The following is a 26,737-nucleotide window of genomic DNA, read 5'->3' as shown; positions in this document are numbered from 1 at the left end:
AGGGGTTGGAAATGCCAGGTACCTCAGCCCAAAGTCTAGGGACAAAAAGAAAAATTAAGCATTTTGTCTAGTTATATGTCAAAGTTTGAAGAATTAGTCATTTATATTGACTTCCTCATGTATGCCTCCCAAAGACCATAAAACACAGTTGTTTCTGTGTAGATGATTCAATATGTATCAGAATAAGCTATAAGCTGCATTTGATCACCATACCAAATCCTGTTCTTAAATACTCAAGCTCCAAAGTGATTGCTTCTGTACAATCACGTTAGGATACATATTTTTAGGAAACTAGAAAGTGATGCACACTGTGGTTATATTGAAGCAAGAAGAAAACCCTTGTAATTTTGAAGGTTAATAAGCTGAAAAGGTATAATAAATTCAGAAAATATTCCCTGGACTTTTGAATTAAACAACTTTTGATATCATACAACATTAGTTGGGGAACGCAGAAGAGTTTATCTGTTTAATGCATTTTTAAAAATATGTATTTGTTGCATTTTAGAGAGAAAGGAAGGGAGAGGGAAAGAGAGGGAGAGAGAAACATCAATGAGAGAGAAACATCTATTGGCTGCCTCCTGCATGCCCCCTACTGGGAATCAGGTCTGCAATATGGGCATGTGCCCTGACTGGGAATTAAACTGACGCCCACTCCGTGCATGTGACAATGCTCAAACAACTGAGCCATACTGGTCAGGGCTATTTATTGCATTTTTGACACTTGAAGGACTTTTACTTTCCTATGATCAGAGTCTCTACCTCTTCCAAATATAAGTACAACTTCCTAAATGGTTAAATCACCTGTTTCTTCCACCCTGAGGAGAATCTTTGTGATCATGATGTCAAGGCACACACAGTGACCTGTGCGTTATCCCTAAGGAGAAGGGTGGGCACCAAAACAAAAGTATATCTAGGCAAAATAATATCCTTTTGCTCCAAAGTTATTTCTGTCTTCTGAGAACCTTAGAAGACATAGACCACTTCCCAAAACTTCTTGGTTCTTTTGGAGATAGGGACCTCTGAAGATCCCCTGATGTTGAGAGAGTTAGCTCTTGACTGAAAAGGGGATGGGGAAAAGTTACTATTATATTAGGAGTGGGGGTTCCTATAAAGCTTGGCATTCTAGAAAACTCAAGCAGTTATGAGGCTACTATATCATGGGGTTCCAATACAGAACCAACTCCTGATGGAGCCTGCTGTGTACATCCTAACTTTTATGTGCCAGGGTAAAGTGCTCTTTGAGAGAAAGCTAAGCCACATCTAACATTTCAAGTAATTTTTGCTTCTTTTTAAAACCTGGACATTCCTCAATCTCCATTACATTTTTTAAGTTTATTTAGGATAACTGATTCTGGAACTTTAAAAACTTTACCGAAAAGGAGGGAAATAACACTGTTTTTTGTTTTTTTTTTCACTGCGCTATGCCAACTTGGAACATTTTCTATTCAAGACCAAATGAATCCCATCCCTGGAATCTTCATGCTTTTTATATTTAAAGTTGTTCAGAGAATGAGCACCACATTTCCATTTAGGAGGCCTTTCTATTATTTATCAAAATTTAGTGCAGTACATAAGGATGGGATGAACATTGGCTTAGGGTTAATCACCCAGAGCCTCATTTTCCTCTGTAAATCAAGGGGGTTGAACCACACCTCTAAGCCCACACTCTCTAAATTTCCTCCTATTTCTGACATATGATGATTTTTAAATGTATTTATGTATTCATTCAGTCATCAAGCATTTTTTGAGTATGCACCATGCGTTAAACACTGCACTGGCAGGGGTGAATTGGAGGTTCCAATACATGGATGAATAAGATATTCTCCCAGCTCTTAAGAAGCTCTAATGAGTTTTCTTCTTGTGTCATCTTAAAGGCCTTATGCCTTTTCTTTAAGAAATGAAGAGCCATTGGTGGTTTGTTTGAGGGAGGAAGAGAAATTAGTCATATTCACATTTAGAAAGCCCAATTATCCCAGTAGAAACCATTGAATGGGCTGTTGCAGTGGTTCTTAACAGTGATGAGGAGGACTTGAGCTAAGGAAGTTGGAGAAGGGACCCACCTATTCAACAGCTAGTGAGCAATGTAAAATCAGTAAACTGAGGGTCCCTTAAGTGTATAGGATTATTACCACTATGGAGTATGCAAAATAGTATAAGGGTCTGCCTTTGCCTTCATAGCTTCAGGAGACAGTTCAATACACCCTTGAAAAGTCAAACAAAACAAAGATTTTACTGTGGAGTAACAAGGCTGGGAGAAATACTAGTAAGACAGGAAGGTCTATGAACCTAGTTGTGATAATAAATTCCCCTCCATCTAAAGTAATGCAAAGTACTATAGGAGTTCATGAGAGGAAGGAAATCTGCACCAAATGCAGTAGTCAAGTAAGACTTCTGAAAAGAAGGGGTTGGCAGATCTGCAGTAGCATTGTTTGGGAGTGACAAGTGATTTGTTTGTGGAATAGCATAATGTTGGTTCAGAGAGGAGTATAAGACAGATAGCTAAACTATAATTACAGATTATGTTGGAATAGATAGGTTGGAGTCAATCTGGAAAGATGCCAGAAGTTAAGACTATTCTGAATACAATGGGGAGCTGTTGAAAAATTTTTGAGCTAGAACAGAAAATATGAAATAGATTTAGGAAACCAATTTGATGGCAATGTGGTAGATGAATTGAAGTAAGGGGAAAATTGGGGAAGTCAATTAGAAGGCTGTTGTAGCATATTGTATATGATCATTCTGCCCTGATGCTTTTCCTTCCTACATATTGGCACCCACATAGGTACACACACTCTCATACCACCTAATTTTGTATTCTCTGGGTCACTGGTGAAACAGGATCCTTATCTGTCTGGGTCCTGGGTCCAATTTCAGCAGCCTCAGGTTAACTAGACATTTCTTGATCTTGGCACACAGAAAACTTTCTTTTGGTGTTGGTTCAAGGCACCTAGGCTCTCCCCCAGTGTCACTAAGTTGAGTTCACATTGTGATTGGCATAGAGATCAGAGTCACCCATACATTTGCCTGGCATGAAATTCTTATGTCACCCCATTGTTTTTCTTGAGATGTACAAGATTTCCCCCTAACATTTACACAAAATATATCTGCAACTTCAGGTCTGCTATGTCCAACAGATAGAACAGACCCTAAAACCACAGTGACTTCTGGAGAGGAGGTAGTCATTATAGATATTCACACAGCTAGTCCAATTAGCTCAGGGTTGGAAAAATTATCTTCCCTGGGGCAGCATCCCATTGATTTCCTAAAATATCAGAGCTAAAGAGTTCCTTAAAAATCATTCTCCTGTGGATGAGGTGACTGAGATGCAGAGAAAATAAATATTTTCCTAGATTACCCTGCTACTTAGTGACAAAACTGAGACTAGATGCAGTTTCTTAAACTCCAGGTCAGCTTTCCTTTCTGATCCCTGTTGCTGCACCCTAGAGAAAATTTTGTTCTTATGTGGTCAATTTTCAGGAAATTGAAAATTTAAAGGTAAGGAAGATTAAAAAAAAAAGGTTAATCATCTATTTACAATTCCAAAAGAAAGTAATAAGAGGTAACACCTTGAAGATTACAGAGTGCCCTAGGGCATAGCAGCAATGGCAATAAAATATTTGTTGTTTTTATGGAATATATTTTGATGTCCCTAACACTTGTCTTCTATTTGGTTGTTTTTAATGGTTATTCAACAATTCAAATATCTCTTTTAATTAAACTTTTAATTTTAAGTTTATAGGTTATCATGCAGCTATAAAAATTAATACAAAGAAATTCAAAATATAATTTATCTGGTATTCTCTAATGGTAACATGTTGAAAAACTATAGTATAATATTACAGGATATTGACATTGATACAGACAACATACAGTGTATTTCTATCACAACAAGGGTTCCTTATGTTGCTCTTTTATTGTCATACTCACTTCCCTCCTGAACTTCTGCCCCCCCCAGCTTCCATAACTCTTGGCAACCACTAATCTATTGTTCATTTATATAATTTTGTAATTTCAAGAATATGTAAATTGCATCTTATACTGTATAACCTTTTGGAATTGCATTTTTTTTTCATTCAGCATAGTTCCCTGGAGGTTCATCCAGGTTGTTGCATATATCAATAATTTCTTGCCCTACCCAGTTTGCTCAGTGGTTAGAGCATTGGCCCACAGACTGAAAGGGTGTGAGTTTGGTTCTGGTCAAGGGCACATACCTTGATTGCAGGCTCAATCCTCGGCCCTGGTCAGGGCATGTGCAGGAGGCAACCAATTGATGTGTCTCTCTCACATCAATGCTTCTCTCTCTCTCTCCCTCTCCTTTCCCCTCTCTCTGAAAATCAATGAAAACATTTAAAAACTTGGATATAGCCCTGGCCGGTTTGGCTCAGTGGATAGAGCGTCAGCCTGTGTATTGAAGGGTCCCAGGTTCAATTCTAGTCAAGGGCATATACCTTGGTTGCGGGCACATCCCCAGTAGGGGGTGTGCAGTAGGCAGCTGATCGATGTTTCTCTCTCATCGATGTTTCTAACTCTCTATCCCTCTCCCTTCCTCTCCGTAAAAAAAAAAAAAATCAATAAAATATATTTTAAAAAACCCAACTTGTATATAATATTTGCATGAATATAAGCCTTCACTTCTCTGGAATGGAAGCCCAGGGACTTGATTGCTGGATTGCATAGTAATTGCATGTTTAGTTTTATATGAGACTGCCAAATTGTTTTCCGAGTGGCTTTAACACTTTACACTCCCACCAGCAATGTATGAGTGGTTCAGTTTCTCTGCATCCTTACCAGAATTTGGTGTTGTTACAAACAACAGTATTTTCTCCCTCCCTTCCTCCCTCCCTCCCTCCCTCCTTCCCTCTTTCCCTCTCTCCCTTCCCTCCTTTCTCCCTCCCTTCCCTTCCTTCCCCCTGCTTCTCATTAACTTGATTGGGGTGACATTGGGAAATAAGATCATATAGGTTTCCAGTGTACATTTTTTATGATTTTTATAATCTGTATACTGCATCGTGTGTCCACCACCCAAAGTCAAATCATCTTCCATCACCATATATTTGGTCCCCTTTACCCTTTACTACCCCCACCCCTTTCCCTCTGGTAACCACCATACGGTTGCCTGTGTATGAGTTTCAGTTTTATATCTCACATATGAGTGAAATCATATGGTTCTTAACTATTTTCTATTTTGGCCATTATTATAGGTTAAAAGTGATATCTTTTTGTGGTTTTACTTTGCATGTTCCTAGTGGCTAATGCTGTTGAACATCTTTTCATGTATTTCACCTGCATAACCTCTTCAGTTAAATGTTCAGCTTTTTATGAATTTTCTAATTGGATTGTTTCCTCTTTTTTTGTTTAATGTTGACTTTAGATAATTCATTATATATTACTAGAGGCCCGATGCACGAAATTCATGCAAGAGTAGGCCTTCCTTCCCCCAGCTGCTGGCACTGGCTTCCCTCTGGCACCCAGGACCTGGGCTTCCCTTGCAGCCCTGGCTTCATCTGGAAGAATGTCCAGTCTAATTAGCATATTACACTTTTATTATTATAAATAATTATGACTTTTCTGGTTTTTAAAACGTTTTATTGAATTTAGTGGAGTGACATTGGTTAATAAAATTACATAGGTTTCATGTGTACAGTTCTATAATATGTGGGTAAAAAAAAGGTGAAGGGATTAAGAAAAAACAACAACAACACATACCCTCATAGACACAGACAACAGTATGGTGATTACCAGAGGGAGAGGGGCGTGAGGGGAAGTAGAAGCAGGTAAAGGGGGGATAAATGGTGACAGGAGGAGACTTTACTTTGGGTGGTGAACACACAATACAATATATACATGAGTTATTGTTTGATATTTGATTTGCAAATATATTCTCCCAGTCAGTGGCTTATCCTTTCTTCCTCTTTACAGGGTCTTTCTCATAGCAAAATGTTTTTAAATCGATGTGGCCTAATTTATTAATTTTTATTTTCTGAATTGTGCTTTTGGTGTCAAGTCACAAACTCTTTGCCACGCCCTATTTCTTAAAGTGTTTTCCTAAAAGTTTTAAGTTTTCTAGAGTACATTTAAGTCCATGAACCATTTTGAGTTAATTTTTATATAAGGTGCAAGACAGGTCAAGGTTCTTTTTTTATGTTTTGTCTCTATGGCTGTCCACGTGCTCCCGTACTATTTGTTGAAAAGGATCATTCCTCCACTGAATTGCTTTTGCATCTTTGTCAGTAATCATTTGGGCATATATGTGGGTCAATTCCTGGGTTCTCAATTCTGTTCCATTTCTATGTGCCTATCACTATTTCAATATCACAATGTTGAGTACTGTATCTATACACTAAGTCTTGAAATTGAGTAAGGAGATCCCCCAATTTTATTCCTATCTTTCAAAATTATTTTAAGCTATTGTAGTTCTACTGCTTTTTCAAATAAAACAAAGGATAATCTTGTCTTTATCTACAAAAAAATCTTGCAATCTTGCTGGGATTTTAAGTGGGATTATGTTAAACCTGTATATTAATTTGGGGAGAAATATATATATATATATATATATATATATATATATATATATATATATGGAAAGGAGAGGGAGAGAGAGCTAGAAACATCAATGATGAGAGAGAATCATTGATCGGTTGCCTCCCACACACCCCACACTGGGGACTGAGCCTGCAACCCAGGCATATGCCCTAACCAGGAATCAAACCATGACTTCCTGGTTCGTAGGTCGACACTCAACCACTGAGCCATGCTGGCCAGGCAAAAATTGACATTTTTACTATGTCAAATCTTTCAATCCATAAACACAATATGACTTTCCATCTATTTAGATCTTTTTGGTTGCTTTCACCACCTTTTTGAAGTTTTCAGTGTACAAGTTCTGTATATATTTTGGTAGATTTACACCTAAATATTCATTTTGATCAATTATAAGTTGTACTAGAGGCCCAATGCATGAAATTCATGCAAGGGTAGGCCCCGGCTGCCTCTGCCCTCATAGCTGCAGCCCCAGCTGCTGCCTTGGCTTTATCCAGAAGGTCGTCAGGACGGTCGTTCCACTGTTCGGTGGTTCAGTCGATTTGCATATTATGCTTTTATTATTATAGATTGCATTTTTCATTTTGGTGACTTCATGTTCATTGCTAGTATATTGCTAATAATTGATTTTAGTATTTTCTGTCTTATATCCAGTGATCTTGCTGAACTTACTAATTTTAGGAGATTTTATTGTATGTTACTTGGGAATTTCTATGTAGACAATCATGTGATCTTCAAAAAGGAAAAGTTTTATTTCTTCCAATCCATATGTCTTTAATATCCTTTTGTTGCTTTACTTCACTGATAAGAACTTACGGCATTATGTTTAGTAAGGGTAGTGATAACTGACATCCTTGCCTTGATTTTAGTGAGAAAGCAGTCATTTTTTCACCATTCAATATAATGTTAGCTCTAGGGGTTATTTTTAGATGCTCTTTATGTTGAGGAAATTCCTTTCTGCTCTTGTTTTTATGAAAGCTATTAATCATGAATGGATGCTGAATTTATTCAAATTCTTTTTCTGCATATATCAATATTACCATTGATTTTTCTTCTTTAGCCTGTTAAATATGGTTGATTGCACTGATTGATTTTTGAATGTGAACTTATGATATGATTGATCACTACACTAAGTCTAGTAACCATCTGTTATTGTGCTAAGTTAACACACTATTATTGACTAATTATTCCCTTCAACTTTTTCATCCATGATTTCTTATGAAAAAATGTGTCATTCAAATTGTTTCCCTTCTATAAGTAAGATGTGATTTCTCTCTCCTTGCTTTCAATATGCTTTCTTTATCTTTAAGTTTTCAGGAATTGTACTATGATGTGTCTTAGTGTGGATTTCTTTGGCTTTTTTTTTCTTGTTTAGGGTTCATTCAGCTTCTTGAGTGTATAGTTTTATATCTTTGGCCAAATTTTGCAAGTTTACAAACATTATTTCTTAGAGTAATTTTCTCATCTTGCCCTCTTTATTCTCTCCTCTGAGACTCCAATGATATGAGCGTTAGAAATCGGAGACACTGTTTAATTTTTTCCATATTATTTCTCTGTTGTTCAGACTGGGCAATTTCTATTGTTCTTTCTTTAGGTTCACTATTTTTCCCCCTTTGTTTCCTCCATTCTGTTGTTGAGATCATCCATGGTGTTTTATTTTTCCCCCTTTTGGTTATTGCATTTTTTTTTAGGTCTTATACTTTCTATTTAGTTCTTTCTTATATTCCATTTCTTGCTGAGGCTTTCTATTTCTTATCTGGGACTCTATTCATTTGTTTCAAGCATGTTCACCATTGTATGTTGAAGTGTTTTTATGGAGCTACTTCAAAAAATCTGTCAGACAATTCTAATATTTCTGTAATCTTGATGTTAGCCCCTATTAATTATCTTTTTTTTCCAACAGCTTTATTGGGTTATAATTGATATACAAAAGACTGTATATATTTAATATTGACAATTTGATCATCTTGGGTATATGAAACTCTTGTGATACCATTCAGTTTGAGATCATGATTCTTGGTGTGATGAATGATTTTTTTACTTGAAACCTGAATGTATTTGGTACTATTATATGGGAGTCCAGAACTTATTTAAATCTTCTGCTTTTTCTGACACTGCTTTGGCAGAGCATGGGAATGCACCTTGTAATTGCAAGGTGGAAGTAGAAGTCCAGTTTCTCTACTTAACCTCCTTTGTCACTTAAGTGGAGTGGTATCTTCATTATCATTGGGTTAGGGTGGCATTTCTGGCTTCTTACTACTGATAACTCCCTGGCTGGAAGAAGTAAGAGTGCCTCATTACTGCTTTCCACATGGCATCTAATGACACCATGGTGTGGAGTGGCCTTATGACTGCTGGTCAATGGTGAAAGTTCTTACTTTCTACTAGGCCTCCTCTGACTTCACCAAAGTAGGGAGAGAGAGAAGTGCCTCATTACTGCTGGTTGTGGGTGGAAGTCCAGGTTCCTCATGTAATTTGCACTGACACTGTGGGGAATGAGGGTTTCATCTCATGACCAGCTGGCAGTGATGAAAGTCCCAGTTCCTTATGTGGCCTTCTCTGACTCCAGGCTGGGGAGGGTGTTGTGCTGCCTAGTTACAGACCCCACAGAGTGGTAGGCTCCCTATTTGTCTTTAGTGGCATGGATGGGAGTGGTGCCACTATTTATTTTCTGTAGTGGAAGGTAAAAGGAGAAAATAAATCTACTCCTTCTTCCCACAATCAGAAGTAATCAAAACCTCTTTTAACAAAATTTAATTTACATGTGTGTACTCACATGTGCACGTACCTTTTTATTTTTTTGGTGATTTTCCTGAGCCTCTGTGCATCAGTTGAGTGTCCTGGAATGCAATAGCTCTATACTAAAACATTTTCTTGCCTCTGATTACTACTGCCAGAAATTCTAAAGAAAATCCTATTTACTTATCCCAAGAAGACACATTACATTGGCATAAGGCAGTGCAGTTATGCATTGCTTAATAACAGAGATAGTTCTGAGGGACACGTCAGGTGATTTTGTCATTGTGTAAACATGAATGAGTACACTTACACAAAATTAGATGGTATAACCTATTATAGACATATACTATATGGTATAGTCTGTTGCTCCTGGGCTACAAACCTGTAGAGCATGTTGCTGTACTGGATATTATAGGCAATTTTACCACAATGCTAAGTATTTGTTTATCTAAACATATCTAAACATAGAAAGGATATAGTAAAAGTGTGGTATTAAAGAAAAAAAATGGCATTTACCATGAATGGACTTTGCAAGTCTGGGAGTTACTTTGGATGAGTAAGTGAGTGAGTGGTGAGTGAATGTGAAGGCCTAGAACATGACTGTACATCACTGTAGACTTTATAAATACTCTAAACTTAGGCTATACTAAATTTATAAAAAAAAATTTCTTTCTTTAATAAAAAACTAAACTTGGCTTGCTGTAAAGTTTTGAGTTTATAAACTTTTTTATTTTTTAACTTTCCTACTCTTTTTTAATAACACTTTGCGTATACCACAAACACATTGTACAACTATACAAAAATATTTACTTTCTTTATATCTTTATTCTATAAGGTTTTTTTTCTATTTTTAACTTTTTATTTTAAAAAATGTCAACATTTTTGTTAAAAAATAAGACACAAACTCACACATTAGCCAGAGCCTATACAGATTAGGATAATCAATATCACTCTCTTCTACCTCCACATATTGTCCTACTGGAAGGTCTTCTAGGACAATAATACACATGGAGCTGTCATCACTGAAGATACCAATACCTTCTGGAATACCTCCTGAAGGACTTGTTTGAGGCTCCTCTTGAGGAGGTGTCACTCATTTCAGAAATGTATTTATGGGCTTTTCCAGAGGGGCCAAGGGCCGGCACCCTCCCCTTCCCCCCCCCCAAAAAAAAAGAAATGTGTTTATGGGGGTTTGCTTGTGGGTGTTTTTGTTTTTTGGTGTTTTTTTTTTTTGTTTGTTTGTTTTTTGTTTTTTTATCATGGACCTGCTTGTAAGCTGAGCAGGCACCATGAATATCCCTCTCTATTGACTTTAAAACATTTTGTGTTGGAGTCCATGTTTGCAAAATTTTTAACAAGCTTGTTGAGGTCTGCAAAAGCTTTTGCTAACCCCTTTACTGTGAATTTTCTTGGAGGTTCTTCTTCATTTTCTTCTCCTGCAGTTTCCTTTTCTCTTGCCTCTTCTTCAGCTATGTTTTCCTATTCTAGTTCCAATGAATATTTATTAGTCAATACCCCAGCCTTGTAAATTTTTGAAACTTCCTCATCCTTGGTAAATCTTTTAAAGTCTTGTAGGTTGGGCTATGGTATCATTAAGCAATAAGAATTTTTCAGTTCCATTACAATCTTAAGACTACTAATGTATATGCAGTCTATCATTGACTGAAATGTTTATGCAGTGAAAGATTGTATTGTGGATTGTTTAGGAACACAAACTCTGGAGTCAGTCACCTTGGGTCTCAGTCCCAATTCTGTCACTGTGTAATCTTGGGCAAGTCATTAAACTCTCTATTTCTCAGTTTTCTCATCTCTAATGTATACAATGGAATACTATGCAGCTATAAAAAAGGAAGAACTCTGACCATTTGCAACAGCATGCATGGACCTGGAGAGCATTATGCTAAATGAAATAAGCCAGTAGGAGAAAGATAAATATGACATGCTCTCACTCATATGTTGAATCTAATGAACAAAATAAACTGATGAGCAAAAATAGATCCAGAGATAGAAGCATTGAACAGACTGTTGAACCTCAGAAGGAAGGGAGGGAAGGGTGGGAAGAGATCAACCAATGAACTTGTAAGCATATATGCATAACCCATGGACACACAATAGGGTGGTAAAGGCCTGGGGTGGAGGGCAGGGGCAGACTGCAAGAGGTCAATGGGGGAAAAAGGAACATATGTAATACTTTTAACAATAAAGATAAAAAAGACTTGTCTCATAGGATGGGAAAAAGAACTAAATGAACTAATATCTGTAAAAATTTATAACAATATCTGGTTTACTATTGGCCAAAATGATATAAAATTTAAAGTAGCATTATTTACAACTAGAGGCCCAGTGCATGAAATTCGTGCACGGGCGTGTGTGTCCCTCAGCCCAGCCTGCACCCTCTCCAATCTGGGACCCCTTGAGGGATGTCCGACTGCCTGTTTAGGCCCGATCTTGGTAGGATCGGGCCTAAATGGGCAGTCGGACATCCCTCTCATAATCCAGGACTGCTGGATCCCAACTGCTCGCCTGCCTGCATTCCTGATTGCCCCTAGCTGCTTCTGCCTGCCAGCCTGATCACCCCCTAACCACTCCCCTGCCAGCCTGATTGATGCTTAACTGCTCCCCTGCCAGCCTGTTTGTCCCTAACTGCCCTCCCCTGCAGGCCTGGGTCCCCCCTAACTGACCTCCCCTGCAGGCCTGGTCCCGCCCAACTGCTCTCCCCTGAAGGCCTGGGTCCCCCCCAACTGCCCTTCCCTGCAGGCCTCATTGCCCCCAACTTCCCTCCTCTGCCAGCCTGGTCACCCCTAACTGCCCTCCTCTGCAGGCTTGATCACCCCAACTGCCCTCCCTTGCAGGTCTGGTCCCTCCCAACTGCCCGCCCCTGCTGGCCTGATCCCTCCCAACTGCATTCCCCTGCTGGCCATCTTGTGGTGGCCATCTTGTGTCCACATGGGGGCAGTCATCTTTGACCCCATGGGGGGCAGCCATCTTGTGTGTTGGAGTGATGGTCAATTTGCATATTACTCTTTTATTAGATAGGATAGAGGCCTGGTAAACAGGTGGGGGCCAGCTGGTTTGCCCTGACGGGTGTCCCGGATCAGGATGGGGGTTCCCTTGGGGTGTGGGGCGGCCTGGGCGAGGGGCCTATGGTAGTTTGCAGGCTGGCCATGCCCCCCAGCAACCCAAACGGAGGCCCTGGTATCTGGGATTTATTTATCTTCTATAATTGAAACTTTGTAGCCTTAAGCAGAGGCCAAGGCAGGCCAGGGCTGTGGAAACTTGGCTTCCTCCATCGCCTGGGGCAACTCAAGCCTCCTGCTCTCTCCAGCTAGGTGGCTGCCCCATTTTTGTTGGTATTTATTTATCTTCTATAATTGAAACTTTGTAGCCTTAAGCGGAGGCCAAGGCAGGCCAGGGCAGGCGGAAAGCTTGGCTTCCTCCATTGCCGGGGAAACCCAAGTCTCCTGCTCTCTCTGTGGCAGCAGCCATCTTGGTTGGGTTAATTTGCATACTCACTCCTGATTGGCTGGTGGGCATGGCTTGTGGGTGTAGCGGAGGTACGGTCAATTTGTATATTACTCTTTTATTAGATAGGATAGCCAATATATGGAAACAACCTAGGTTTCAATCAACAGATGAATGGATAAAGAATACTTGAATTACATATGCAATGAAATATTATGGAGCAATAAAAAAAGAATGAAATTTTGCCATTTGACACAATAAGAATGGACCTAGAGGGTGTTATGCTGAGTGAAATAAGTCAAAGAAAGACAAATACTGTATTATTTCACTTATATGTTGAATCTTTTTAAAAATATGTTTTTATTGATTTGAGAGAGAGAGGAAGGGAGGAGGATAGAAAGATAGAAACATTGATGAGAGAGAAACATCAATCAGCTACCTCCTGCATACCTCCTACTGTAGATCGAACCCCAACCTGGGCATGTGCCCTGACTAGGAATCGAACCAGCGACCTCTTGGTTCATGATGGTTTGAGGTCAATGCTTAACCTCTTTGCCACACAGGCTGGGCTATGTTGAATCTTAACAAAATAAAATAAATGAATAAACAAAACAAAAACAGAATCATGGAAACATAGACCAAAGGGATGGTTACCAGAGGTGAAGGGAGCTTGGGGGAGTGGGAATGGGTGAAAAAGGTTAAAGGAAATATAGACAATCATATTGTGATAAGTTTACACATTGACATTTTATTACTAGAATTAGCGGGTTGATCACATTATAAGGTATAAAAATATCAGATCAATGTATTGTACACCAGAAACTAATATAACTATTATAATATTGTATACTAAGTATACTTAAATTAAAAATAATATAAAAATAACCTGGAGCTGGAGCTGCCATGCCAGAGGAAGTATCTTCCACATCTTATGCCTCAAACCTTTGGAATAAACAGGGTGAAATAGATTTTGGACTGGACCTAAAGTAACATTGTGCCCCAAAGAACTGTTTGCAAAGATAAAAAAATAATAACAATTATGACTAGTAGAGTGATGATGACCACACTGAAACTTAAAAGAATTATTTAGAATTAATGCAACTATGTTGTGTTATCTGCACCAACAGAAATGCTTTCCTTGTATTGATGGTATTATTCTCCTTCTTTTTCTCATAAATACTCATTGTCTTTGTCTTCTAATCAGAACATTATTTGGGTTTCTTCCTGAATTAATGTTTCCCAAATAGCTATTCCTTTTTTAAAATATCAAATAAATGCTCGTTGCCTCTCAAAAAATAAAATAAAGAGAAAAAACTTTTTAAAAAGAATGAAGTATTGTGCTTGCATTCTATGATATTAAGAAGGAGGTCTTCTTTTTGCTTCCCCTCCCAAACTCTGAACCTTGCCCACCTCTCCAGGCTCATCTCACAACATTGTCTTCTAGTTCTCTCCACTCCAAGTACCCTGAATTTTGTTCAGTTGTGTGTTTTTTAAATTTTTTATTTACTAAATTGATTCAGTTTTTTAAACACACCACATGCTCTATCATCTCTGGGCCTCCACATTGTATCCTACACTTCAGGTCTCCTTGTGTTGTACTCTTAGTACCATCCACTTCCTCTACCATTTGTATCCCTGACCTCAAGCAGCTTGAGACCCAGCAGGGGGTGAATTCTGGTTCCTTGTGGACTAGCTCAGTTCTCTTGGGCCATACTCAGCATTTTGTGATAATAACAATTCTGAAGCTAGTAAGTCTGAGGTGGGACACAAAGATTTTGGGATTGGTTTGAATACAGGTTTGAGTATATAGTATATTTGCATAGGAACTTGAGGCACATAATAGGGCAAAACAAGAATAAATATAAAAGAGGCCTCTTTAAATCCAAAGCCAGAAAAATCTCTGACATATGCCGAAGCAATTTCTTCACTGATACTGCTCCTAGGGCAATGGAAACTAAAGAGAAAATAAACAAATGGGACTACATCAAAATAAAAAGCTTTTGCACAGCAAAGGAGACCATCAATAAAATAACAAGAAAGCCCACTGCATGGGAGAACATATTTGCCAATGATATCAACGATAAGGGTTTAATCTCCAACATTTACAAGGAACTCATGCAGCTTAACAAAAAGAAGATAAACAACCCAATCAAAAAATGGGCAACTGATCTAACTAGACACTTTTCAAAAGAAGACAGAAGGAAGGCCAAGAGACATATGAAAACCTGCTCAAAGTCACTAATCATCAGAGAGATGCAAATCAAAACAACAATGGGGTAACATCTCACACCTGTCAGAATGGCTACTATCAACAAATGACAAGTGTTGGCGAGGATGCAGAGAAAAAGGAACCCTCGGGCACTGCTGGTGGGAACACAGACTGGTGCAGCCACTGTGGAGAACAGTATGGAGTTTCCTCAAAAAACTAAAAATGGAACTCCCATTTGACCCAGTGATCCCACTTCTAGGAATCCATCCCAAGAAACTAGAAACACGAATCAGAAAGGATATATGCACCTCTATGTTCATAGCAGCACAATTCACCATAGCTAAGATTTGGAAACAGCCTAAGTGCCCATCAGCAGATGAGTGGATTAAAAAACTGTGGTACATCTACACAATGAAATACTACACTGTGGTAAAAAAAAAAAAAAGGAGTTCTTACCATTTGCAACAACATGGATGGAGATAGAGAGTATTATGTTAAGTGAAATAAGCCAGGCAGAGAACGATAAATATCACATGATCTCACTCATTTGTGGAATATAATGAACAACATAAACTGATGAACAAAAATAGATCCAGAGACACAGAAACATCAATCACAACGTCAAACCTCAGGGAAGGTAGGGGTGGGTGGGGGTAAGGGGAGAGATCAACCAAAGGACTTATATGCATGCATATAAGCCTAATCAATGGACACAGACAACAGGGGGGTGTGGGCATGAATGGGAGGTGGGGGGTAATGGGGGAATAAGGACACATATGTAATACCTTAATCAATAAAGAAATTAAAAAAATAATAAAAAAGAAAGCAAAAGTGGAAAAAAAGAGGCCTCTTTAATCTGCTTTATAATTTCTTTTTAAATTCATCTTCTTAGTCTTTAAACTTTAAAAAACAACTTTACATCCAACAGCATTTTAGTTATACAGACAGAAGGTTTCTAAATGGAGAAATTTATTATTGGCATGCAAAACCTGAAAAAAAGAATAAATAAATTCTAATTTGGCAAGCCAGTTCTGAACGGTTGCCAACCCCTGGCTTAGATGCAAGAAGACCCAGTGTGTTACCTTCAGCTTCTGATAATCACCATTGTCTTATGCCTCCCAACTTAGATGCCTTGTACTTCTGGAACCCATCAGTCATTTTGTTCAGGCTCGTTCTCTGCTTCTTTCTTTCAACTTTAATTTTTTTGCCTATTAGTGTACCCTTGTTAGCCCTTTTATATATATGTCATCTGTCTCTGTTTGATGTTCTATCCCCTCTAAGGTCAGTCCGGTCTTTCTTTGGATGTATGCTGGATGCAGATAAAATATATAGGAACTGCTTATTATCAAAGGTTGCTGATCTTTCTCTCTTAAAATGTCGCCTGCAAATGACCAAATTCCCACTGTGACCATGACTGGTCAGGCCGCCATTACCTAATTTCTTTTCTTGCCTCCATATCTACCTTCTGCAATGTATTCTGTATGCCATTGCCCAAATCATATTCCTACGTGGCCATTTTTATCATGCCATGTTATCTTTTTGCCTCCATGATAAAAAAAAAGCCAATAGCTTTAATCTAGTTTCAATTCTCACCACAATCAGGTTCCAATTCACTTTTGAAGCCATATCACAAACTATGGCCCAACCCAGAGTGTGGGACCTGGACACAGCATAACATTTTCTTAAGTTCCCTATGGAAAACCTTACTCAAAACACTCTTTTAAAACCTTTCTGGATATACCATCTTCTCCCCATCTTTTTGGTTGCCTATTCTCATGTCCAAGATGCACACATACACAATTCATCCAGAACTTTGACACGACCTACAATGCTCCTTACTATCCCAAGTGTGCTCTCTCTCCTGAATGTGGCTGAAACAGTACTCACCAAATATTTCACTGGCTCCCTTACATTTCGTGGTCGTTTTTGCAATTATTGGGGCCTTTTAAATTTTACCAATAAATTGTGAATTAGAATGACATATATTCTGAGCTGAAGCAGTAAAGAGCCAGTAGGACTAGTCTATCTCTTCTCTTCTCCTGTTGTAGAAACATTAAATACTTTATGTTGAGTTGGCAGGATCTAAATATGGAAGGTGCCTGAATTCTAAGTTACTCAATGGAGGGGAAAACTACCAACCTATACCTGACTCTCTGCATGAGTGCAGAACAAACCCTGTTGTGTTAATCTGCTGGTATTTCCAGATTTATCTATTGCTACTTCTAGCAATTCACTGGATAACTTCAGCAGTGTATCACCACAATTTCTTGAGTTCACTCAATTTCAACAAATATCACTTTTACTTTAGCAATTTAATTACCACATCCTAAAGCTTGTCATCTTACAGAACTTGTCTATATCTAGAAACTTTTTGCCATTGAAAGAAGAATTTATTACTTACATTTACCATGAGGAAGTGGTATGCCAGATCACACAGGGCCACATAGTGAAACAGCAGGCTTGGTCAAGAGGAAGAAAGGATGAGTGAAAAGCCTAGGACAGAGCTTCTACTGGTATTTCCATGTAAAAGGCAAGACTGGGCTGAGAAACCAACTTAGGACTGGCTAGTTTAAATAATTCTGGCAGCTTTGGGGCATAAGGGCTGTTGATACTTGCATGGTACCTGAGCCTGGACTGATCTAGAATAGGGAAAAATATTGGCTTGGTATATGAGAAATAAGAAGGTGGTTCATACTACAAGCCCATTGTAATAAAAACAGAATGGTACTGGCATAAGAACCGGCATATAGAGCAATGGAAGAGAACAGAGTCAAGAAATCAACACACACCTCTATGGTCAATTAATATTTGACAGAGAAGGCACAAACGTACAATGGGGTAAAGACAGTATCTTCAATAAATGGTGTTGGGAAATTGGACAGGTACATGTAAAAACTTGAAACTAGACCACCAACATTCATCATACACAAGAATAACTCAAAATGGATAAAAGACTTACATGTAAGTCATGAAACCTTAAAAATCCTGAAAGAAAACATAGGCAATAAAATCTCAGACATCACTTGGAGCAATATTTTTGACCATATGTCACCTCAGACAAGGCAAATAAATGAAAAAATAAACAAAATGGGACTACGTCAGACTAAAAAGCTTCTGTACAGCAAAAGAAACCATAAAAAATGGAAAAAAAAGAAAAGACAATCCACTGTATGGGAGGACCTATTTGCCAATGATATAAGGGGTTAATATCCAAAATATAAGAAGAACTTACACAACTCAACACCAGGTGGACAAACAATTCCATCAGAAAAAAAAAAAAAAATGGGCAAAGGACCTGCAAAGGACTTCTCCAAAGAGGACATGTTCATTACATTCCACTTTTGTGTGAAATCATATGGTACTTGCTTTCTCTGACTGTCTTATTTCACTTAGTATAATGCTCTCCAGGTCCACCCATGCTGTTGTAAAGGGTAAGATTTCCATTTTTTAAGGCCGAGTGGTATCCAGTTTTGTAAAGGTACCACAGCTTTGTCATGCACTCATCTACTGATGGGTAGGGCTGCTTCCAAATCTTGGCTATCCTATATAATAAGGCGGTAATATGCAAATTGACCATCACTCCAACACACAAGATGGCTGCCCCCATGTGGTCAAAGATGGCTGCCTCCATGTAGACACAAGATGGCCACCACAAGATGGCCAGCAGGGGAGGGCAATTGTGGGCAATCAGGCCAGTAGGGGAGGGCAGTTAGGGGTGACTGGGCTGGCAGGGGAGAGCAGTTGGGGGCAACCAGGCTGGCAGAGGGGGGCAGTTAGGGGCAATCAGGCTGGCAGGGGAGCAGTTAGGCATCAATCAGGCTGGCAGGTAACATCCCTTGAGGGGTCCCAGATTGGAGAGGGTGCAGGCTTGGCTGAGGGACACACACACACACATCCCATGCACGAATTTCGTACACTGGGCCTTTAGTTATAAATAATGCTGCAATGAACATAGGAGCGTATATATTCTTTTGAATTATTGTTTTGGGTTTCTTCAGACTAAATCCCAGCAGTGGAATCCCTGGGTCATAAGGAAGTTCCATTTTTAATATTTTTAGGTGACTCCATACTGCTTTCCACAGTGGCTGAGCCAGTCTGCATTACCACCAAAATTACAGGAGGTTTCCCTTTTCTCCACATCTTGGTCATCACTGGTTGTTTGTTGATTTATTGATGATAACCATTCTGACAGATGTGAGGTGATATCTCATTGTGGTTTTAATTTGCATTTCTCTCATGATTAGTGGCGTTGAGCATCTTTTCACATATCTATTGACCATATATATGTCATCTTTGGAGGTTCTTTGCCCAATTATTAATTGGATTGTGGTGGGTTTTTTTGGTGTTGAGTTTTATAATTTTTTAAATAAATTTTGGAGATTAACCCTTATCAGATGTATCGTAGGTAAATATGTTCTCCCATTAAGTGAATCGACTTTTCATTTTGTTGATGGTTTCCTTTGCTTTGCAAAAACTTTTTAGTCTGATGTAATCCATTTGTTCATTTTTTTCTTCTGTTTTCCTTGCCAGAGGAGATATATCAGAAAAAAATATTGCTACAAGAAATGTCTGAGATTTGACTATGTTTCCTTCTAGAATTTTATGATTTTGAGTCTAACTTCTAAGTCTTTAAATCATTTTGAGTTTATTATGTGTATGGTGTAAGAACATGGCCTAATTTCATTTTTTTGCACGTATCTGTCCAATTTTACTAGCACCATTTATTGCATGGACTATCTTTACCTCATTGTAAGTTTTTTGTCTTCTTATCAAATTGAGTATAAAGGTGTGGGTTTATTTCTGGGCTCTCTGTTCCATTAAATTGATCTATTTGTCTGTTTTTATGCCAGTACCATTCTGTTTTGATTACTATGGCCTTGTAGTGCAGTTTGACATCAGGTAGAGTGATTCTTCCAACTTTGTTATTCTTTCTCAAGATAGCTATTGGCTATTCAGGGTCTTTTGTGGCTCCATGTAAATGTTTTGATTATGTGATCTAGTTCTGTGAAAAAATGACATTTGTATTTTGATAGGAATTGCACTGAACCTATAGATTGCTTTGGGTAGTATGGACATTTTAATGATGTGAATTCTGCCTATTCATGGACACCATATATGCTTCCACTTATTTGTATTGTCTTCAATTTCTTTCTTCAGTATCTTATAATTTTCCGAGTGGAGGTCTTTTACCTCTTTGGTTAATTTATCCCTAGGTATTTTTTTATGCAATTGCAAATGGGATTTTCTTTGTTTCCTTTTCTGATAGTTACTTGTTGTTGTATAAAAATGCAACTTATTTCTGGATATTTATTTTGTATCTTACCACTTTACTAAATTCATTTATCAGTTCTAGTAGTTTTTTGGTGGAATCTTTAGGGTTCTTTATATGCAGTATCATGTCATGTACAAATAATTACAGTTTTACTTCTGCCTTTTCAATGTCGATGCCTCTTTTTCCTTCTTCTTATTTTATTGCTGCTACTAGAACTTCCAATACTATCCTATATAATAAAAACTTAATATGCTAAGTGTCCGGTCATCCTGTCATTCGTTCAACCAATCAAGACGTAATATGCTAAAGATATGCTAAGGCTGCTCAACTGCTCACTATGACATGCACTAACTACCAGGGGGGAGACAGTTGACCTGTCAACCAGTTGCTATGACATACACTGACCACTAGGGGACAGATGCTCCTACTGGTAGGTTAGCTTGCTGCTAGGGTCCAACTGATCAGGACTGTGAAAGACGGGCCAGACATGCCCTGAAGCCCTCCTGTGGTCCCTTCCCAGGCACGATCATGCACCAGTGGGGTCCCTCAGCCTGGCCTGCATCCTCTAGCAATATGGGACCCCTCAGGGGATGTCAGAGAGTGAACCAGTTTTGGCCTGACCCCACAGGCCAGGCCTAGGGACCCCACTGGTGCAAATTAGTGCACAGGGCCTCTAGTGTTTAATAAGAGTGGTGAAAATGGACATCTCTGTCTTATTCCTGATCTTAAGGGAAATGCTTGTAGTTTTTATACATTGAGTATGATGTTAGCTGTGGGCTTGTCATAAATGGCCATTATTATGTTCAGTTATGTTCCCTCTATATTGCCACTTTGCTGAAAGTTTTATCATAAATGGGTACCGGATTTTATAAAATGCTTTTTATGCATTTAGTGATATGATCATGTAGTTTTTATCCTTCATTTTCCTTATGTGGTGTACCACATTCATTGATTTGCAGATATTGCACCAACTTTGCTTCTTCAAAATAAATACCATTTGATCATGTTGTATGATCTTTTTAATGTATTGCTGGATCCAGTTTGCTAATATTTTGTTGAGGATTTCAGCATCTATGTTCATTAGGAATATTGGCCTCAAATTTTATTTCTTTGTAGTGCTTTTATTTGGTTTTAGAATTAAGATAATGGTTGCCTTGTAAAATGAGTTTGAGAGACTTCTTCCCTCATGTTGAATTTTTTGGCATAGTTTGAGAAGTATAGGTGCTATTTCTTATTCAGATATTTGGTAAAATTCACTTGTGAATCCATTTCATCTAGGACTTTTGTATGCTGATAATTTTTTTATTACTACTTCAATTTCAGTAGTTGTAACCTGTCTATTCAGATTTTCTGATTCTTTCTGATCAGTTTTGGAAGATTGTATGTTTCTAGGAATTTATTCATTTTGTCCAGATTGTCCAATTTGTTGGGATATAGTTGCTTGTAATATTTTCTTATAATCCTTAGTATTACTTTGGTGTTAGTTGTTAAGATCTTGTTTCTAGAGATAGGCTTTCAATGGTATAAATTTCGCTCTTAGGACTTCTTTTTTCTGGATCCCATAGATTTTGGATTTTTGTGTTCTCATTTTCATATGTTTCAAGGTATCTTTTTATTTATTTCTTGATTTCAATGTTAATCCATTTACTGTTTAGTAACATGTTATTTGGCCTCCATGTCTTTGCATGTTTTTCAGGGTTTTTTCTTGGGATTTCTATATAGTTTTATACCATTATGGTCAGAGAAGATGCTTGATATAATTTCAAACTTCTTAAATTTATTCAGACTTGTTTTGTGTCGTAACATGTGGTTTATTTTAGAAAATGTCCCAGGTGTACTTGAAAGAATGTGTATTCTGTTGCTTTGGGGTGAAATGCTCTGAATATATAAATTTAATCTATCTGATCTAGTGTGTCATTTAATACATGCCATTTGCTTGTTAATTTTCTGTCTGGAAGATCTATCCATTGATGTCAATGGGGTGTTAAAATCCCTTACTATGACTGTATTACTGTCTATCTCTCCCTTTATATCCATCAAGATTTTGTTTGTTTGTTTGTTTAAAGTATTACATATGTCTCCTTTTTCCTTGATTGACCCCCCTGCCACTCCCACACCAGAGGTCAAGCCCCCACAACCCCAGTGTCTGTGTCCATTGGTTATGATAATATGCATGCATACAAGTCTTTTGGTTGATCTCTAATTCCCTCCCCTGCTATCTCTCTGAGGTTGGACAATCTGTTCAGTGCTACCTTGTCTCTGGATCTATTTTTGTTTATCAGTTTATGGTGATCATTATATCCAACATATGAGTGAGATCATGTGATATTTATCTTTCGCCGACTGGCTTATTTCCTTAGCATAATGATCTCCAGGTCCATCCATGCTGTTGTAAATGGTAAAAGTTCCTTCTTTTTTATAGCAGCATAGTATTCCATATTATATAATTTATATAATCTATAAATTATTGTGGGTATATGTACCACAGTATTTTAATCCACTCGATTGCTGATGGGCACTAAGGCTGTTTCCAAATCTTAGCTATTGTAAATTGTGCTGCTATGAACATGAGGATGCATATATCCTTTCTGATTGGTGTTTCTGGTTTCTTGGGATATAGTCCTAGAAATGGGTTTACTGGGTCAAGTGGGAGTTCCATTTTTGACTTTTTGAGGAAACTCCATACTGTTTTCCACAATGGCTGCACGAGTCTGCATTCCCACCAGCAGTGAAGAAGGGTTCCTTTTTCTCCGCATCCTCGCCTGCACGTGTCGTTTGTTGATTTGTTGATGATAGCCATACTTACATGTGTGAGATGGTACCTCATTGTTGTTTTGATTTTCATCTCTCAGATGATTAGTGACTTTGAGCATGTTTTCATATGTCTCCCAGCCTTCTGTATGTCCTCTTTCAAAAAGTGTCTATTTAGGTCCTTTGCCTATTTTTTTGATTGGATTATTTACCTTCCTTTTGTTAAGTTGTATGAGTTCCCTGTAAATTTTGGAGATTAAACCCTTATCTGAAATAGCATTGGCAAATATGTCCTCCCTTACAGTGGGCTATCTTGTTGTTTTGTTGATGGTTTCTTTTGCTGTGCAGAAGCTTTTTATTTTGATGTAGTACCATTTGTTTATTTTCTCTTTAGTTTCCATTGCCCTAAAAGCTGTGTTGGTAAGATATTGTTGGGACATACGTCTGATATTTTGCTGCCTATATGCTAGTGACCCACGTTGGGCTGCCAGTTGCGAGTGTCCCCCCCATGTCCCATGTGGTTTAGGGTTCAGGTTCAGGGTTTGGGCTCTGAAGGAGGCCGCACGCAAATGAAAGAGACTAGAAAATATTAATTTGGAAATATTGGGGGTCAGGCGGAGCCCAGCTCAAGAGGAAGGTCCTTGCTATCCCTTTTATTAAGACTATGGGATACACCCATAGCCTTTAGGCAAGAAATTCCAATAATAGCCAATCAGCAAGTATTTACATAAAACTAAAAAGTGGAAGTTGTTTTAGCTACCATTGTCTCAACTAAACAGTGGGTGGTTGGCTCTGACCTTTCAGAGCTTCAAGGTTGACCAGCCTACCGGGTTCCTTGTCCACACCTCTCTGCTAGTGAAGACTACAGAGTCTTCTAAGATTTTTATGGTTTCCCATCTTACATTTAAGTCCTTTAACCATTTTGAGTTTGTTTTTGTGTATGGTGTAAGTTAGTGGTCTACCATAGTTTCATTTTTTTGCATATATCTGACCAAATTTTCAGCACCATTTATTAAAGACTCCATTTGTCTTGACTCCATTGTATGCTCTTGCCTCCTTTGTCAAATAGTAATTGAACATAATGGCTTGTGTTAATTTCTGGGTTCTCTGTCCTGTTCCACTGGTCTATATGTCTGTTTTTGTGCCAGTACCAGGCAGTTTTGAAAACCATGGCTTTGTAATATAGCTTGATATCTGGTATTTTGATCCCTCCAACTTTGTTCTTCCTCAGGATTGCTGCAGCTATTCAGGGTCTTTTTTTATTCCAGATAAATTTTTAGAGAGTTTGTTCTAGGTCTGTGAAATATGCCGGGTATTTTAATGGGGATTGCATTTAATCTATAAATTATTGTGGGTAGTATGGACATTTTAATGATGTTGATTCTACCAATCCATGAACACGGTATGTTCTTCCATTTGTTTATGTCTTCCTCCATCTCCTTTTTCAATGTCCTAGTTTTCCGAGTATAGGTCTTTTACCTCCTTAGCTAAGTTTATTCCTAGATATCTTAATTTTTTTGTTGCAATGGTAAAGGGATTCTTTTTTTAGTTTCTCCTTCTGTTAGTTCATTATCTATATGTATAAAAGGCTAATATGCAAAGTGTTCCCTTGGGAGTTCAACTATGAGACCAGGAGTTCCATTGCTTGCTATGATGTGCTCTGACTATGAGGGCACAGCACGAAACATGGTGGGTGACCAGCGGTGGCAGCCGGGTGCTGAGGAAGCAAGGGAAGGACGCAGGGTGGTGAAGAGGTGGGGAACCATACGGTGGAGGTACATGGGTAGTAGCAAGGGAAGGAGGAAGCCGGGAGTCTGGGAGGCGGGAAGGTGGGGAACCTGATCAGCTCTGATTGCAAGCCAAGCCTAAGAACCCTACCCATGCATGAATTTCATGCACCAGTCCTATAGTTGGTATATGAAAAAGCTATAGATTTATGAGTATTAATTTTGTATCCTGCTACATTACCAAATTCATTTATTAAGTCTAGTAGTTTTTGATTGAATTTTTGGGGTTTTCTATGTACAGTATGATGTCATCTGTGAATAAGGAGAGTTTTACTTCTTCTTTTCCAATTTGGATGCCTTTTATTTCTTCTTGTTATCTAATTGCTATGGCTAGCACTTCCAGTACTATATCGAACAGGAGTGGTGAAAGTGGGCATCCCTGTCGTGTTCCTGTACTTAGGGGAAATAGATTTAATTTTTTTTCCCATTGAGTGTGATGTTTGTTGTAGGTTTGTCATATAAGGCTTTTATTATGTTGAGGTATGATCCCTCTATTCCCACTTTGCTGAGAGTTTTTATGAAGAAAAGGTGCTGGATTTTGTCAAATGCTCTTTGTGCATCGATTGATATGTTTATGTGATTTTTGTCTCTCATTTGTTTATGTGATGTATAAAATTTATTGATTTGTGGATATTGTACCATACTTGCATCCCTGGAATAAATCCTACTTGGTCATGGTGTATGATCTTTCTAATATATTGCTGGACCTGATTAGCTAGAATTTTATTGAGGATTTTAGCATCTATGTTCATCAAGGACATTGGCCTGTAGTTCTCTTTCTTTATGGTGTATTTATCTGGTTTTGGAATTAGGGTAATGCTGGCTTCATAGAAAGAGCTTAGAAGTGTGCCTTCCTCTTTAATTTTTTTTAATAGTCTGAGGAGGATAGGTTTTAGTTCTTCTTTGAATGCTTGGTAGAACTCCCCTGTAAAGCCATCTGGACCAGGGTTTTTATTTGCTGGAAGATTTTTTATTACTAGTTCAATTTCTTCAGCAGTTATCAGCCTATTCAGATTTTTATTCTTCCTGATTGAGTTTTGGAAGCTTATATTTTTCTAAGAATATGTCCATTTCATCTAGGTTGTGCAGTTTGTTGGAATAGAGTTTATCATAGTATTTTTTTCATAATCCTTTGTATTTCTGTGCAGTTAGTTGTTACTTCATCTCTTTCATTTCTGATTTTGTTTATTTGGGCTCTCTCTCTTTGCTTCTTGTTGAGCCTGCCTAAATGTACATTGATCTTGTTTATCTTTTCAAAAAACCAGCTCTTGGTTTTATCTTTTGTATTGTTCTTTGGTCTCTATGTCATTTATTTCTGCTCTGTTCTTTATTTTTTCCTTCCTTCTACTCACACTGAGCTTTTCTTGTTGCTCTCTTTCTAATTTTTTAAGTTGTAGAGTTAGGTGGTTTATTTCCAGTTTTTCTTGTGTTTTTTTGTTTGTTTGTTTGTTTGTTTTTTGTTTTTCTTTTGAGGTAAGCCTGTAGAGGTGTGAACTTCCTCTCAAGACTGCTTTCACTATGTCCCATAGATTTTGGATTGTTCTGTTTTCATTGTCATATGTTACCAGGATGCTTTTTATTTCTTCTTTGGCCTCTTTGGTAACCCAATCATTGTTTAATAGCATGCTATTTAGCCTCCAAGAGTTTGATTTTTTTCATTGTTTTTATGTAGTTGATTTCTAATTTTATGCCATCATGATCTGAGAAGATGCATGATATGATTTCTATATTCTTGAATTTGAAGAGACTTTGCCTGTGTCCCAATATGTGGTCTATCTTTGAAAATGTCCCATGTGCACTTTAGATGAATGTATAGCCTGTAGCTTTGGGGTGAAATGTTCTGAAGATGTCAATTTATTCCATCTGATCTAGTGATTCATTTAGGATTGATGTTTCTTTGCTGATTTTTTGTTTAGAGGATTTATCCAGTGGTGTCAATGGGGTACTAAAGTCTCCTACTATGACTATATTGTTATT

This window comes from Plecotus auritus (genome assembly GCF_963455305.1).
Source record: "Plecotus auritus genome assembly, chromosome: X".
NCBI classification, from domain to species: domain Eukaryota; kingdom Metazoa; phylum Chordata; class Mammalia; order Chiroptera; family Vespertilionidae; genus Plecotus; species Plecotus auritus.
The sequence above is the reverse complement of the archived record's forward strand: the minus strand, read 5'-3'. Positions refer to the sequence as shown.